Source organism: Pinus tabuliformis, chromosome 9 (assembly GCF_031772625.1).
Source record: "Pinus tabuliformis cultivar Carrire ecotype Pingquan chromosome 9, CPIR1, whole genome shotgun sequence".
NCBI lineage: Eukaryota > Viridiplantae > Streptophyta > Pinopsida > Pinales > Pinaceae > Pinus > Pinus tabuliformis.
Window position 1 is genome coordinate 1,247,278,061 of NC_142307.1, and position 16,957 is coordinate 1,247,295,017.

Consider the following 16,957-nt stretch of genomic DNA (forward strand, 5'->3'; position numbering starts at 1 on the left):
CTAAAGCCAACGGTGTGAATGAAACTCAAATCAGAGTACGTATGCAGAACTTAGAGCAAGTCAAAGTTCAAATTTGACTTGCCTACATGGCAGGATTACGATGATGTGGCAAGGTCTTCAGCGAAAAAGGACGCACCAAGTGGCATCCCACCATTGGCCCTCGCATATCGCATATCGCAGCGGTAGGTGAATTGGGTTAAGAATCAGCCCCTAGGTAGAGCCGATTACAATTTGCGATATCACATATCGCAGGAAAGGATTGGTGAACGAATATCAACCCCGACACCAACAAGGTTGGGAGTTGCAATGAGATGTGATCACATATCGCAATCACAGAGGCAATAAGAATCAGCCCCATGAAGGATTGGGTTATGATGCAATATCGATCCCAATTGTGATGTGGTAAACTGCAATCACATATCATAATCGCACAAGACGGCAGAGTCCTATAGTTTATCACTGCTAGGCATCACCGATTGAGATTTGCGATAAGTTCGACAGGATATGACTTGTGATGCGATGAAATTCTTGCCTGGTTGGCAGATTTTGGGGCTAATTTGTAGTTTTAGGTCGGTTTTGGAGCATTTTGTGGAACAAATAGTGGGAGAACTGGGAGAAGTCATAACTTCTTTAGTTCTTATCCAAATTAGTTGCAAAAAGAGTCAATTATAGTAGTTTTGGCCATTTTGAACTCATTGAGATAGGTTTCAGAGGTATCTGAGCATTGTAAACACACTTTTGATGTAATTTGAGCATAATAGAGAGGCCCAAGCCATTGGAAGCTGGACCAAGGAGACGTAGCCCAAGAGGGGTGAACGCCTTTATCATATCCTTGTTGTGTGTTGTATTTTGATGTTCATTGATGTTATATTGTTGTTGTTCTGCATATGTTTTTTTGTTAAAATTTTCATAACATTTACGTAAGAAACTCTCATGAAAATCTGTTATTTAAGCAAAAGTTTTGAATCCTTAAGAACTTGAAAAGTAAATGATAAGCATCTAGGGTTTAATTCTGAATGGGGAGTTAGCACAACATTAATAATCTGCTCCATTTCAGATCATTATGTACCATTCATACCTGTAGGGAAAATTTAGCAAGAATCAAGCTATTATTAAATCATAAAAAATATAGAGTTCCATAATATCAAATCACACCTCATTCCACTTGTTCCATAAACCAAGAAACAAAATAATATACATAAATAAATTAACATTGATCCAAATTTATACAATCCTTGGAATCTTTATATTATCTCTCAAGAGAGCTCTCTAGGATATGGATGTAAGGATATGTTTATGTTGACGATGTTGGATCCACCAACATGTAAGGGGATCTACTTGGTAAGAAGTCCCAACTAGACCTCAGACTGTTTGGTGTAGGAGTCCCAGCAGTGGGTCGTCCGATATTGCCTTGACCGCAGTTGCGCGTAGAGGCAAGAAGGATGTCCTTGTTGGTAGCAAGGGTGTGACCAACACTGCAAGCCAAGGTGCATGAAGGGTTCTAACACATGGAAAGTGGAATGAGTGCGCCCCTTGGAAACCTATGGAAACATGCAACTTGAAAGGGAACACACGAGAAAAGATACATCACGAGGTGGAAGGCAGGGGAACCAACGATACAAAAGTGATGCTTAAACCAACAACACATCTCAATAAGATTCATACATACATATATAGAAAGAGTCCATACATGCATGCGTAAGCAAACATATACATATATCGTTAATGTAACCAAGACAACTGAAATACAATAACAACATATGCATGAAATGTGTTGGCTTTGTTCTATTAAGAAAGTGAAAGTTCCAATCATACATGCAACCATGACCAATGACTATTTCCAACATCAGAACATTACAGTCACTACCACCTGATCCTCTAAAGAGATATACTAGCTTTTCACTATGGAGAAGCCAAGGCTCGTTCCAATACACTCCAAGCTTTCTCTAAGATACACCTACAGGAAGCTTGGCTCCCAAAAGCCTGTATAATGAGTTATGAGGTTCTATAAATAGCAAAGGGTGGGGTGACCCTTGACATTCCCTTTTTGACTCTTCACCTACCCTCATGACTCTTCAACTATTACATGGCTGTTACATTTTACCATTGACACTTGGTCTTTCACTTTTACAAGATGTTACATTACAATATGCACATGTACCCATATGAAACAAAATAGGCTTGAGAAAGCCATGCAAGACACTACTAAGACTTGGACAATTGTGGGAAGACCAAGTCTTCAACATCTTTGTGATGATCGATGGTGGATAACTGATGCCAAGCTTGGTAGTCTGCGATGGTTTCCGTGTGCTCAATGGTGACATCCTGCTGAAAGCTAACTCTCACCTCCGTTGCATCAGGGTACACTGGTTTGGAACCTCTATCCAACTCATTTAATAACATGAGCATCATCATCTTGAGTGTAGCCAGACCAAAAATATACTTATGCATAGTTCCTACACTGATCTCCAAGTATGCGTTGGTGGCTACAGGCATCAACTCATAAAAATACATGTCTAGCTCCATTCAGATTTGATTGTTAGATTTTTCCTCGGTGAGTGTGCCAATAGATGGGATTTCATGTGTGTGCATAAAGACATCCATGCTTCTAAATACCGATGCATGTGAAGCCTGCAAACTGGGGATGAGCTGTGGGAGTTCCTCATAGTTCCAAATCTGACTCCGGATGTATGCCTTCAACTCTACCACTCTCGAATTCATCATCTTTGGCAAATTTAGTGGGGCTCCTTTTACATCATTGTCCATGTCTGCATGCGGTCAACAATAGTGTGAAAATTTGATAAGATGTTGGCTCTCCTAGCACAACATTGCTACCAACCATTATGATAGACAACTACCTTATGCACGGTGCCGAATCTAGAATACAACATATGCATGACTATTTCGAGGGATGTGTTAACAGTGCTGGACCCACCAACATCAGGGGATCTCCGTGGTATGAAGTCCCAACTAGACCTCACATCGTTTGGTGTAGGAGTCCCATCCAGTACGATGGCCCACTTTCCATTAACTTAAATGTTTTCCTCAACTCTTACTTGTCAGCACAGGAGAGTGGTTTGCTTTGTCTGCGAGTAGTGAGGTTAGCGTGCCTGGTGATTGCTAGTCTTACTTGTGTCAATGGTTCTTTCACTACAAAGGGAGAGGGTGAGAGTGAGTACCAAGTCAGATGGAAAGAAGTCCCAAGTCTATTAGGAACACACAACACAATAGGAAGTGCACAACTTCCTGAGGAGCAGTCCACACAGATGCAACAGTCACAACACACAAGGAAAGATAACACGTACAACACACAGCATAGGAGTTCACGCAGGTGCGAGGGTCACTATAGCAAGTTTACGTGAAAGGTCTGTCTGATGTCCGGGGAGGTAACCAACATGGGCAGGATAGCATTAACAACTCATACAACACACTTTCATTAATATATATGTATTACAACAATTGAATGAGTTTAAGTGTTAAACACAGGTTAAAACAACATGGATTACAAGTGTTCAAGATTAGTATTACAACAGTTACAACACGTGTCAAAATGTGCTGGTCTGTTAACAGGCTTCTGAATTAAGTGAAAGTTCAAAGACACATCATTACCCCATACATCAATAACCCCGTGGGCATGGAATTGTAGCCACCACTTACTCCTCAAAGAAAAGATTACAGAATATCAAGGCTATGTGGGAGGAGTCGAGGTGAAAATTCCTTTGCATGTAGAAATGAGGGGGTATTTATAGCCAAGGGTGAAACTGACCCTTGTGGTTGTTCAAGTGACTGTTTGAATTCCATGATCTTTCAACTTTACATGAATCTTCATATGACAAGTGGGTCTCTTGGCCTTCCACGTTACATTACATTGATTTACAGTATGGCCCATAGTAGAGATATGGATGACATGACTCATGACAAGACTCGACACGACAGTGCTGGTACATTCATGCAGCTACTGGTGAGCATGTCGAGTTGTAGTGTTGTTGGGTGATGGATGTTCTCATGGTGTGTCATAGCTTCACCTCCACATGGCAAGGCATGTAGAGTCTTCGATGGTCGTTGGGTTTGCTTGATGTTGCATTCGCATGTTTCTCCTTGCTTGTATATTGGCATGCTTGACAGGTGAACGCATCTTGCATGTTCGCTCACCCGTCTATCCGTGAACACATCTCTTGCATGATTGTCCATTCGTAAGCACATCTCTTTGCATGCATCGTTTGTTCGTCTGTTGGCGAACATGTCCTTCTGCATGCACTCCCTTTGTTCATCCCATCCGTTGTCACGCCATGTTTGTTTGTGTACCTGCATTTACAGTCACTCATTATGAGACGAAATCAAATCCATAAACCTCCAAGTCTACCATGATGCATTATCATTTCAAATGCAGGTGACCAGGAGAGAAGACAAGGTTGCGCGTTTTGAGCTGGGATGGAGGCTCTGAGCACTACTAGTGAAAAATGTGTAGAAGTCACTGGGAGATGGTGACAGGCAATCCGGATCGACAGTGACTATTCACAGGGTCTGGCTCAATTGGAGGATGAAACTGCACAATTTTTAAGAGGAGCAGTGTGGATTGCGGGAAGGTTGGGCATACACAATATGCATAATTTTTGGAAGGAGCGAACAACAAGATCCTGGTAGCCAAAACTGTGCAATTCCTGGAGGAAACTGGCAGGTGGCTTCTGGGACCTTGGCAACAAAAACTGTGCAATTCCTGGAGGGAACCGACAGTCAGCTACTGGGAGCTTGGCAGCAAAAATTGCGCAATTCCTTGAGGGAAATCACAGTCAGCTACTGGGAGCTACTGGCAGGAAAAAATGCATTGATACTGGAAGGTTGGCCTACCGATCACCTTTGTGCAGTTTCTGAGATGAGCGGACTGTTGGGCAGCAGAGGGCTTGCTCATGAAATATGCACAATTTTCCGGGTGAGCAGCTGACCAACTGACTGGTGGGCTGGTTGGAAGAATTGTGCAAATTTCTAGGGGAGAGAGGGACAGGCACTAGGTGTTTGTCTGACATGTCTACACAATTTTCTCAGTCAGCGAAGCAAGCAAGGTCTACAGCCTCTGTGCAATTTTTGAGGGGAGTCAGTCCCGGGGTGACTGTTAGATCAAACTCTCTGGTTGACCAATAGGAAGGTTGATTGAACCACTTGCAGGAAGATTAGTTTGAAACAACTTTCTTCGTGCTTCTGCATTGTTCTGGGTGACAGTCAATCGAGTCAATGGTGGGGTAAAGGTCCGACTGTCAGAGGGTGATATGGCCGTCAAAACTTCAACAAAATGACTAAGCGTGTGAGCGAGTGAAAAGGTGCATATGTGAACTTGAAAACACACACTCACATGCCTTTACGATGAGACGACTCAAACCATATAGAAACACATGCTCAACATGACTGACTGACGATGAAAATCGACAAGTGCGATGCTTGTGATTGATCGTTGGATTACCACAATGACGCTTGCGTGACAATGCATACAACTTCATGTGTGAGCGCAACGGATGCTTTGATAGCGAACACAACATGTACACACGAAGCGAAGATGTTGTGCATGACCAGAACATGGTTGCAAGCATGACATAGAAATCAACATGCAGAAGATGAAAGTTGGTCTAACAAGTGAAAAAGAAGCATGGCATGTGGAAGCAACACATAAAGTGACTTTTCACGTTTGCACACATGAATGTTACTGAGGACAGGATGATATGATAATGATAAGAAGTCCTGCAAACTCAACTAAGAGGTGTACTTCGAAAGATGTTCCATACTTACAGTACTTACCCTCAAGATGATCATGCATCAAACAGAGTTTTCATGTGGTCCTGATCTTTTCCATTACTCAGTTCCTTAGTCCTTCTCCTAAACTTCTTGGAAGCGATTTCAGCATGTCACCTTTTCATGTAGCCACTGAGAGGTAGGTCTGTGCAATTTCAGCGGACGGTGGCTGCTACCAGGATGAGGCCCTGGGAGGTTCGTCTGTACAATTTCTGCATGCAAGGCCGACAAGACAACTTGGACAACACTGCACATTTTTGAGGCTCAAAGCACTGTTGTGGGACAGGGGTCCCGGGAGGACACCTCTGTGCAATTTCTAAGTGTAGTGTTGTTGGAATGCTCTGTACATTTTCATAGAGCAGTGTTGGCTACGGCCTCTATGCACTGCAAGGTTTCATCAGGCAAGGGAGGTTGGTGTCTCTACACACTGCAGGGTTTCAACAGGCAAGGGAGGAAGCTTGAAGGTTGTGAGAACAAAGTGCATAGTTCTAGGAAGCTGAACGAGGCTAGGTTTCTGGGGAAATTGCTAAGTGTGAGATCAGTGAAACATATGAAAACATTGATAGGACTCGACTATGATCACACATGGACACATAAACCATCTAGAATACGTAATACATAATTTTTTTGATGCAACAACCTTAGTGATGTGTGTGCGTGAGGTGAATGTGAAACATGTCTATGTGATGACAAACACTCATATGCACACAATTCCCTTGAAGCAAGACAACATTCCCTTTGCTTGACAAACAACAACAGCTATGCCCGAAAATGACATATGCTACAAAAATATGAGAACGCGGACAACTCTTTTGGATCAAGGAGGGGAGCTTGAAATCATCAGCTTACCAAAAAACGACCAAGGATGATCGATCACAGGATCCAAAGTAGGCTCTGAAATTTGCATGCGAGCCAAAATTTTGGAGGGTGGTTATAGTTGCTACAACGCTTGGCAACACACTGGTAGAACTCCAGCCTCTCTATTTTGATTCATTGACAACAAAAGGCCTTGGTCTTTCAAGGATTATTGAATCTTTGTGCAGGTTACTTTGGCTTCCCCACTTACCCCATGGACAAACATGGTTAACCTTTTTCCAACTCAGTAAAAACAAAACAAAAGTTCATCTTGATCATAGTGTTTTGAAATCGGGAAGGGTAGTTTGGCTCATGAGTTGAATATTTTCAGAGTACAAGTTTTTATCTCTGGTGTTGCTCCACTACTAGCAGGCCTGGATAATACCCCAGTGGAGTCATGCAAGAACACACGCATTGCTCCACTGCCAGCGAGCTTAGTCAGTACCCCGATGGAGTTGCATGATTCACCTCCTTGTATAGGAAGCCTTTCTCTTCTTTAACTTTGTATTTTTTTTTAAGAGGAATGTGCATTGGCACTTATTTGTTTTTGGGGCAAAAGAGGGATCCTGACTTATTGAGAGCATAAGAGGTTGTTCCTTCAGAGAAGCATGTAAGACCTCTGACAGAGGCTTTCTCGTTTATATTTTCATCTTCTCTGTTTCTACTAGTTGGATGAGTTTGAACACACAGAGCAGAAGAATGAGTACATGCATGGGGTTTCCCAATGTGGACACATGTTCATAGTTGGACCAAAGTTCCCCTTGCAGACAGCTTGTATTTTTTGTTAAGACTTCATTGGTCGAAGGTTACAACCAAGCATAGAGAAGACAGATGGAAGATTGGCCAAGTGCTGGAGTGTCACAAGTCTCTTAGATTTCAGCCACATACTCATTCAAGATCCAGAACTCAGTAGATGGCAGCACTTATTTCCAGAAAATAAAAATAAAAAAAATAGCAAGGTTTCAATCAAATAGAACAAAATGAAACAAAAATAGTAAGCAAAGCCAACACAACAAATGCAAGCAAATAAAACAAGCAAACATACTAAACCAAGTCAACAAACAAACAAAAATGCAAACCAGAAAGCAAATACAAGTGAGAAAGAAAACACTACTCCTACTCCTATGCTAAATGGTCAGGGTTACGTGAAATGAAATTTCTAGTGAAGCCATTGTAGGTGTACTCAACATGCAATCACGAAGATACATGTGATTAAAACAGATAAAAATAATGTGCAACAGAAAATGCAAAAACTTGACAAACTTGCACAAGAGAGAGAAGGTCTCGCCTGTGGGCGGAATAATGTGTCACAACCACCGAACACACATGCTTACCTCTTACATGACTACCCTTTTTAAATAAACCTCGGAGGCCTCTTGTGAGTGTGTGTTGTTATGCACCAAGTTTCTTAGCGAGTGCGAGGAAGGCCTGAAGCTTGTTACCTGAAAAATAACTCGCAAAGTAAGATTGTTCCAGCCATTCATCGATTGGATTATAAAATTCGTGATGGGTGTTTTGAAAGATTTGTGATCTTTGACAATATGGATTCCTAATTCGAGAGAGGGGATCATGAAGGGAATCTGATATGGATAGATAGATTTGGTCATTCTCCTCGGCCATGTCAAGATAGTGAGGGCCCTCCATAGCCCTCAACATAGGCCGAAGTGCCTCACTTTCTTGACAGAAGTCTAAGAATAAAGATGTTACATGGTGAATATTATAGTGTGCGAAGCAACTGTCATTGGATGTAATGTTGGGAAAATGATAAACTACATGACAACCACCCAAGGTAGAAGAAAAATCATACCAGTCGGTCGAGATGCCAGATTCCCAGTTTGATATGAACAAAGAAAATTTTTGAACAATCGTGTGAACGCTCTGAATGAGGAAACCAAGTTCATTGTCTGCTAGACATGATAGAATACCCACCTGCAACTGGTGAACAAGTGCGTAGACATCATGGTCATCACAGAAATGTAGAAAAGTTGCCAACACTATGAATGTATGAAACCAGTTGGAATGTGGTGAAATGAGAGTAACTTGATTCGTATGATAGGTTGTGTTCTCTTCATCACATATGGAGATTGCTAGTGTGATGAGTAGGTAGATTTGACGTGCGAAATTTGAAAAAAGACCAAGGAGCTAATTACGAGAGAGAACATCCGATAAGTATGAGTTCAGATGAAGATAGTCTTTGAGATGTTCAAATTTGTTTTCCTATGATTGAATGAGGGATGGACACTCCCAACCCGAATTGTATGTAAGAGAGGTGCATGAAGACGGACATGTTGTAACGGACTCGTGGATTCGATCACTAGCAAAAATTTGAAATTTTGAAATATCACACCCAAAATAGTAAATATTCTTTACATGGGGATCCACGTCATGTGCAACCATGCAAATAGGCAGATTGTGCGTGAGAAACAAGATCTAATTTGGTTTGGTAGGCTTACTAGAGTCACGAGGTCCTTACATAACCATCAATAGGCATTGAAGTGCCTCGACTCCCTGGCATGTCCTGGAACTTTCCAGAATTAAAAAATTGCATTTTGAGATGTGAAATAGATCATGCATGGCTTGAGGATGGCTTCTGTTACTGATTTCAAAATTTCTCTTAGGACGACAGCCATCTCTATCACAGGATTCATCAAACTTTTCATCAAGCTGACTTGACGAGTTGTCTTCACGCAACACACAAGATGATGGCAAGTGGGAAGAGTCATATGTGTTGAGACTATTTTCATCGTGGAAAACCTCATTTCCTTCTTTCGATCGAGGAGATAACTCATAAGATGAAGAAGAAAGAGAACGTGGAATATCTCTGACCCATGTTGATGTGCTGTGAATGATAAGACACACGAGCAAGTGAGGTGCAAAGGAAGCTTCAATATGGATGTCTGCTTTGACCAGTGCGCATTCCAGATCTGAGTTAGAGTGCACATGAGATGACAGTAGATCATATGATGTTCTTGGGTGTTCATCACAACATATGGAAGCGTGTGAGTGATGAAAACCCAAGACTCAAGGTTGATCGAAAGAATTTATTGTGCATGATGTTTCACCAAGATTCGCGGATTGAGAATCGATCAAGAATGGAAGCTAAATGTTTTGGGAGGAATTTATTATGTCTTCACCATCCTGCTCCTCCCTTTGTATGATGAGACAGCCTTACACATGACTGCAAATTGAGTCAACAGCTTGAGAATCAAGAGAGTGTGCGCAACTAGCTTGTGAAGCATATTGCTCAAGCGAGTCATGGTGCAAGGACTCATGGCTTGTAGATGATGGAGGATGGAAGAGATGAAGATTAGACTCAAGACTTGGGTTCTGAATGGTGATATCCTCTTATGGAATGTACGGATGAGTTTTCACCGTAGGCTTTCTAACCCATTGTGGAATTTCCTTCGCTAGGGCAGGAGACAGCCGAGCAAAAGGGTTGGGAACATGCTGCGCAAATTTATCATCTTTTCAACCATTGGGAGGGGGCACCTGCTGCGCAGATTTCTTAGATTTGCGGTTGCTGTGAGGGGGCACCCTCTTCGAGACATGAGGTGTCTCATGGTTTGTAAGATTCGAGGAAGAAGGGAAATCAAGAGGTTCACTGTTTCGAGAGACATGTACCAAGTGTTTCAGCTCTTGGCTCATGAAGTCAAGGTCCACAAACCATTCAGGAATTTCATGACATAGGTGAAGGAAGCGCATAGAAAAGTCCTCAACTGATTCACCAGGCTTCATTCTTAAACAAGAGATTATTTCATAGACATCTTGGTGGTCACACTCATCAAAGGCTTGATGGAGCTCCTTGAGGAAAGTGAGAATGGAATGGACGGAAGCAAGTGGCAGGGTATGACACCACCGACTAACACAACCTTCAAGGTAAGTAAGAAAAGTACACAAAAAAACTCATCACTATCGATTTCATGAGATTCAAAGAAATGAAGAAAATCATAAATGTGCTCCGTTACAGACGTTCTGTCCTCACCATCAAACTTTAACAAGGACAACTGATCGAGAAGCTCATCAGGGATTGATATTTGTTTAAGGGAGAAATGAGAGAAACACCCCGGGAGCATGAATTGTGTATGATTCATTGGGTAAGAGATTCAACTCAGATGTATGGGCTCAACTTGTCATTTGGCCCTCCTTCTAGGACCAAAATGTTGACGATGCTGGACCTGCCAACATTAGGGGATCTCCCATATATGAAGTCCCAACTAGACCTCACACCGTTTGGTGTAGCATTCCCATCTGGTACGATGGCCCAGTTGCCATTATCTTAAATGTTTGCCTTAGCTCTTGCTTGTCAGCACAAGAGATTGGTCTGCTTTGTCTTCAAGTACTGAGGTTCGTGTGCCTGGTGATTGCTAGTGTTACTTGTGTTAATGGTTCTTTCATTGCAAAGGGAGAGGGTGAGAGTGAGTCCCAAGCTAGATGGGAGGAAGTCCCAACTCTATTAGGAACACATAACACAACAGGATGTGCACATCTTCTGGAGGAGGAGTCCACATGGATGCGGCAGTCACAACACAAAAGGAAATATAACACGTACACCACACAATGGAGGAAATTCCACACTATAGTTCATTATTGACAACGAGAGCCAAAAGAACCTCATTTCAGCAGAGGTCATGAAGCTGTTGGGATTACTGACCATAACACACCCATAACCATACACCATCGGGTGGTTTCACCAAGGACGGGATCTTTGTGTCAGTCAATAGTGTCACCTTCGATATAGCATCAAGCCCTTCATGGATGAGCTATTATGTGACATTGCTCCTCTTTATGTTTGTGTTGTATTATTAAGCCAACCATACTTCTGGAAGCGACATGCTGTTTTTGAGTCAAGGAATCACACTGTTATTATTACCTTGGGAAATAAGTTGTACATGATACCAAAGGTAGCATTGCCTACCTCCATCTCTTTGGTTACTACAAAACAATGCAGTAAGCTCATTTCCAAAATTGGGAATTTTTCTTTTCTAATGATATGCCCTCAGGGAAAGAAGAAGATAGTGACCACAACCTCTAGATAGCCCCCCTCCACATGGAAACAACAAATGGACAAGGTCATGGAGGAGTACGAGGACATCTTCACCTCCCCTACAGGGGTGCCTCTCCACTGTCAGGTTAAGCACTCCATTGATCTGACCCCAAGTGTGTTGTTCCATAATGGACCAATCTATCGATGCTCTATTCTGGAGAACGACGAAATCAAGAGGCCGATTCAAGAACTGCTACAGAAAGGTCACATATGGATGAGTTCCTCACCCTGTGGGAGCTTGATTGTGTTGGTACAGAAGAAGGATGGGACTTGGAGACTTTGTATTGACTATTAGGTACTGAACTATATCATTGTCCATAATAGGTACCTGATCTCATGGATTGATTACCTTCTAGACCAACTCAAGGGGGGAAAATATTTTAGCAATATTGACTTGAAGTTTGGATATCACTAGTGTTAGGGCCTAAATCTACCTCAGGCTAAGAAAGGTAGGATCTAGGGTAACATCAAACCACACTTAACTTGGTAGCTAGCCCTACCAGGTCGAGAGAGGGCTTTCTCCTTGTCAATCTCAGAAGAATATGATCAATAGAGCTTAAGATGACTAATGTAATGACTGATTTTAAGCTAGGTATGTGTACAAAGGTGTTTGATTGAATTTAAGATGGGTTTGCTAGCTTAATTGTGAAAGGCAGATTTGGGTCTGGGGAATGGACACAGTTTTGTAGAGATCTATGTGGGGCAAGGTAGGGAAATGGTTTAGCACTTCAAATTGAGTGAGATGAGGAGATTTTAGACTGGTGAGGAGTTGGAGAGGGCATGAAAGTCTTAGGGATCCTCTTCAAACAGTTGAAAAGATAAATAACTAAACAAACCCTAGGTAGAGCAGTGTAATTTCAATGAATTCTACCTTTATCCTTGTTTGATTTAGTTAATATGAAGCAAATAGAGATGATGGCATACATAAATCACATGTAAAACTTACAATTACAGAATAAAACACAATACCAAATCAAGATGCCACAAGAATCCCATAAAGTGCTGCAAACCTTGGTCAATCCCTTTGCCAAACTGTTGAATATGAATGTACAATAATGCTCAAAGAATTCACAAGAGTCCAACCTTTACAAATGACTGAAAAACTACTAGATATAGGCATCAAACAACTCATGCTAGGCTTTAGTAGTTGAATTCATGAGTTTAGGATCTATTTCAACAAGATCTAAACTAAGAACTGAAAAAGTAGCATAATTACATCAAAATCCATCAAGTCACATTAAATTACATCATGATTTTTACTATTAAAAAGAGAAAAGTCAAACTGTGAAGAAAGTAGGCGAAAAATAGAGTTTTTTGGCCAAAATGAGCAAATTTCACCCTATGCGCCGCGCTGATTTCCCTATGCATAGCACCTTTTTGCAGCTAATTTTAGAGGCCTTCCCGTGCACCAAATTTTCTCCAAGTGGGATTGTTGGAAAGGTGTGTATGTCTACTTTCCAGAACAATTGTAATTTATAAATTTGGCCTCCATTTTCCCCTCAAAAACTGAGTTCTCCCAACACTACTTCTTGTGTGTCCAAAAAGGGGCAGAAAGGTCATTTTTGAGGTGTTTTTGACCTTTTTGGAAGCTCAAAACTTGTCAAAATTTCTTGGCCATGTGAGGGAATTCATATTTTTCCATGAAAAATCCAAAAATTCAATCCATTTTGCAAAATTCTTAGCGAACTCAATGCGTAGTGCCAATGGCGCGACGCATCAGATGAAAATTCTTGTGTTGCAAAATTTGATGTGTAGCGCCACTAAGTTGATGCTTAGTGCCATTTTGTAGACCGATTTTGGAGGCCTTATCGGTGTCCAAATTTGGCACGGGATAGCTTGTTGGAAATATTATTGAGTCTATTTTCCAACCCAACTTGAATTTTTCAATTTGGAGTTTATTTGCCCTATCAAAAGTCAAATCGCCCAAGACTGGTCAAAATGTGAAAAATGAGGCTGCCTAAAGGAAAAGTGCTATTGCAGTCAACTTTTGAAGGTCTTCCTCAACCAAAAATTAGGCTCATGATAGCTCATTGGAAATATCTTTGTATCTAGTTATCATTTCACTCATCAAGCAAGTCATTTGGCCAACCAAGCTAGGAGAAAGCTTGATTTTCCCAAGGTCACTCCAGTGGTGTAGCAATTCTCCTGAGGCAACTATGTTTTTGACATTTCTCTAAAACCATGACAACTGTGTAAAAAGTGGAAGAGTTTTAGATTCTGTGGCCTATTATGGACAAAACCCTCTCTCATTTTTCCCAATTTCATCTTTCCTTGCTCAGAAACATCATTGGAGTAAAACGTATCCCGATGTGTGGAACAGGGGATTTGTCGAAATGAAGTGAAATGAAGGGGATAAGGGGATTCTAAATTCTTGAGAAAATTATGGGAAGTAGGGAGGGATGTTAGGAAGTAGGGGAAAGTGGAATTTCAAATATTGAGTGAGGGGAAGGGGTCCAAAAGGGCAAAACACAGGCCTAGACTAGAAAATTGTCAAATTGTAGCAAGAAACTAGGGTTTGTGCGAAAATGGGGAATTTGAGGGATATCAGTGATGGGAAGTGTTTAATAAGGTATATTAAGGATAGGGGAAGGTGTATTAACATTAGGATATAATTTTTGCTAATGATTTGACCATCCAAGAGAAATTACCTTCAAAACCCTAGGAGAGAGAAATGGACCTTACCTAAGCACAACTGAAGCATGAACAAGGTGTAAAATGACCCATTGGAACCTGACATGAGGATGAAAAACCTCTGAATGATGATACACTCAGCTAAATGGTGACATGGACCGACATTTGGACAACTTTGACAGGAGTAAAAGCAAACCCTAGACCTAATACCTAGTGACCAAATTTTACTTGAAGACTCACTGAAATGACGAAATTTGACCTTGACACCTTAAAATCACTTTGTAAGAGCATGTTTGATCACTGGAGGAAGGCTACAAAGGCTGGCACTAACATTGGTTCCAATGGTGATGGTAGCTCGTTGGAGGTGCCAAGAACAATATATCTTTGGGAGAGTAGACAAGTGCCTTCATCCATTGGGCAATGGCGTCAATAACTTCAAAACACCCAAAAACCAATTACTATGAAACTTTGACTCAAGACTCATAGTTGAACTGACTAATTCAAAACTGAAACAAGACTCTCAAAAGCTGAAATTGGACACTCGGCTGAAACTATCTTTAACTGACTGAAACAAAAAATGACTCAAGACCAAAACACAACTGACAAACTAGAAAATATGCTCAAAATGGAGCTTATTCAATACAACCTACTCTAGTTGTTCCATTCATCACCTGATCAAGTGAAATGAAACAACCAATGCAACCAAGTAAGCATTTTGGCTGTTGTTTGCATTCTCCATAAGTGCTTGCTTATGAACCACAACAGAGAACTATTGAAAGGCAACTCCCATGAAAACTTGGAAACAGATCCATTGAATGATATGGATTCTCTATCTGCCTCCAAAAACATTGCATAAGGATCTCAAAATTCATGCACATTGGGACTTAGCTCATCCAATGGATTACTTCTCTTCTCCTCATACCATGAATGCAAACTTTGATCTGAGCTTTGTGACGAGATGCCTGCTGAAAATGACAAAGAAACCAGCTATCGAGTCAAGTTTATATCAGTACACATTTCAGGCTCACATGTAGTCAATGGAGAAGGACTTTGACTGTATACCTCAGCCAAAACATCAGCTATTGGATCATGAAAAACCTGAAAAGATTGTTGCAACCCATTTTCTATTGTTTCCAATGAGATTACATGATTTCCTACAGGCTGCTCATTTGAAGATATACTATGCAATTTACCCTTCAAAAACTGAAATGTTTCAAAACAAAATGGTATGGAATCATCTTGTATCATTTGATCATATGTGCCAGCTTCCAAGTCTTCATCTGCAACTTGACAATCAATGGTTTTCGGAGGCTGCAACTCTAGATATGAAAAGTCTTGAACAAGGTTTTCATTGCTCTCAAGATGGTCCAGATCAAGACTTGTCGATAGTTGATTTCTGATTACATGAAAGTTGTCTCTGATGAATTGAAATGAAGCAAAACAAAAAGGCAAAGATCCTTCACTTACTTCAAAATTTGCTGCACTTTCCTCATCATTTCCATAGCTGATATGTGACGACTGATCACTGTATTCGAACTGCTGAAAGTGAACTTCTTCCTCCCACAAACTAGCTGTTGGTTTGTCTATAAGATTAGCTTCTGTTTGGAGAACATAATCATCATCATACTGATCAAACTGAGGAAAATCATCAGTATAAAACACATCATCAAGCATACATGTCATATCAACAGATCTCTCTTCTCCAAGATGATCTACAAAACAATCATTATCAGATCTATGACAACTGGGATAAGAAAGAAAATGTTTTGGATCAGCAACTTGTTCTTCTTCAATCAACGAGCGATGGGCTTGAACACTATACTCATTCCTTGTGGTGATCCTTTGCATCATCTCTTCCACTGCACTTACCAAAATGTCAAGCTTTACCTCTAGAGATGTCGATTCCTCCAGATCTATGTTTTTCATCTCTTCTTCTTTTAACTTTGCCCTTCAGATCAGCAAATGAGCCTCTACATCTACTGCACTATTCTACATCTCTTCAAGTGTTGAAATATTCCTTTTCTCTCCATTAAAACTCCATTTCTGGATCAAAGTCACCCAGGTAGTGCAAGAGAGCGGATCCAAGAAGAGGTCTTATATTAACCGGCATTGAAAAATAGACTTGGTTAAATCTGGCAGAAACTATTGTAATGTCTCCCCTAGCAATCTTTTCAGTTGGTTATACTCTTCTATAATCAAGAAAGGGTTTTGTCTTACCACCCACCTGTCGAGGAAAACTTTGACGAACTGCCGGGAATCTGAGATGCTCACATCAGGCAGGGTTTTGAACCAACTCTTGACTTTTCCTTGCAAAGAAAGAGAAAAAAGCCTAATACTGACATCTTCTTCATCAACTTCAAAAAGGTCGAGAAAATATTCAAAATTCAATACATGTCTCTTAGTAGTGATATTTTCGCATTCACCATCAAATCTTGGTAGATATAGGTCATGATTTTTAGGGAAAGCATGGAATATAGGAGGTAAAATCAGAGGCTTGTATCAATCTGGAATTTACAAGGTGTAGGAGTGTATACAATTGCTGCAGAATCAGTCTTGGTCTCTTGAGGTTCATCATTTTGAAGATGGTCATCACAAGATTTAGAAGAAGGGTCTTCATCAAGCTCAAAGGCATGCAAATCTTTGGTA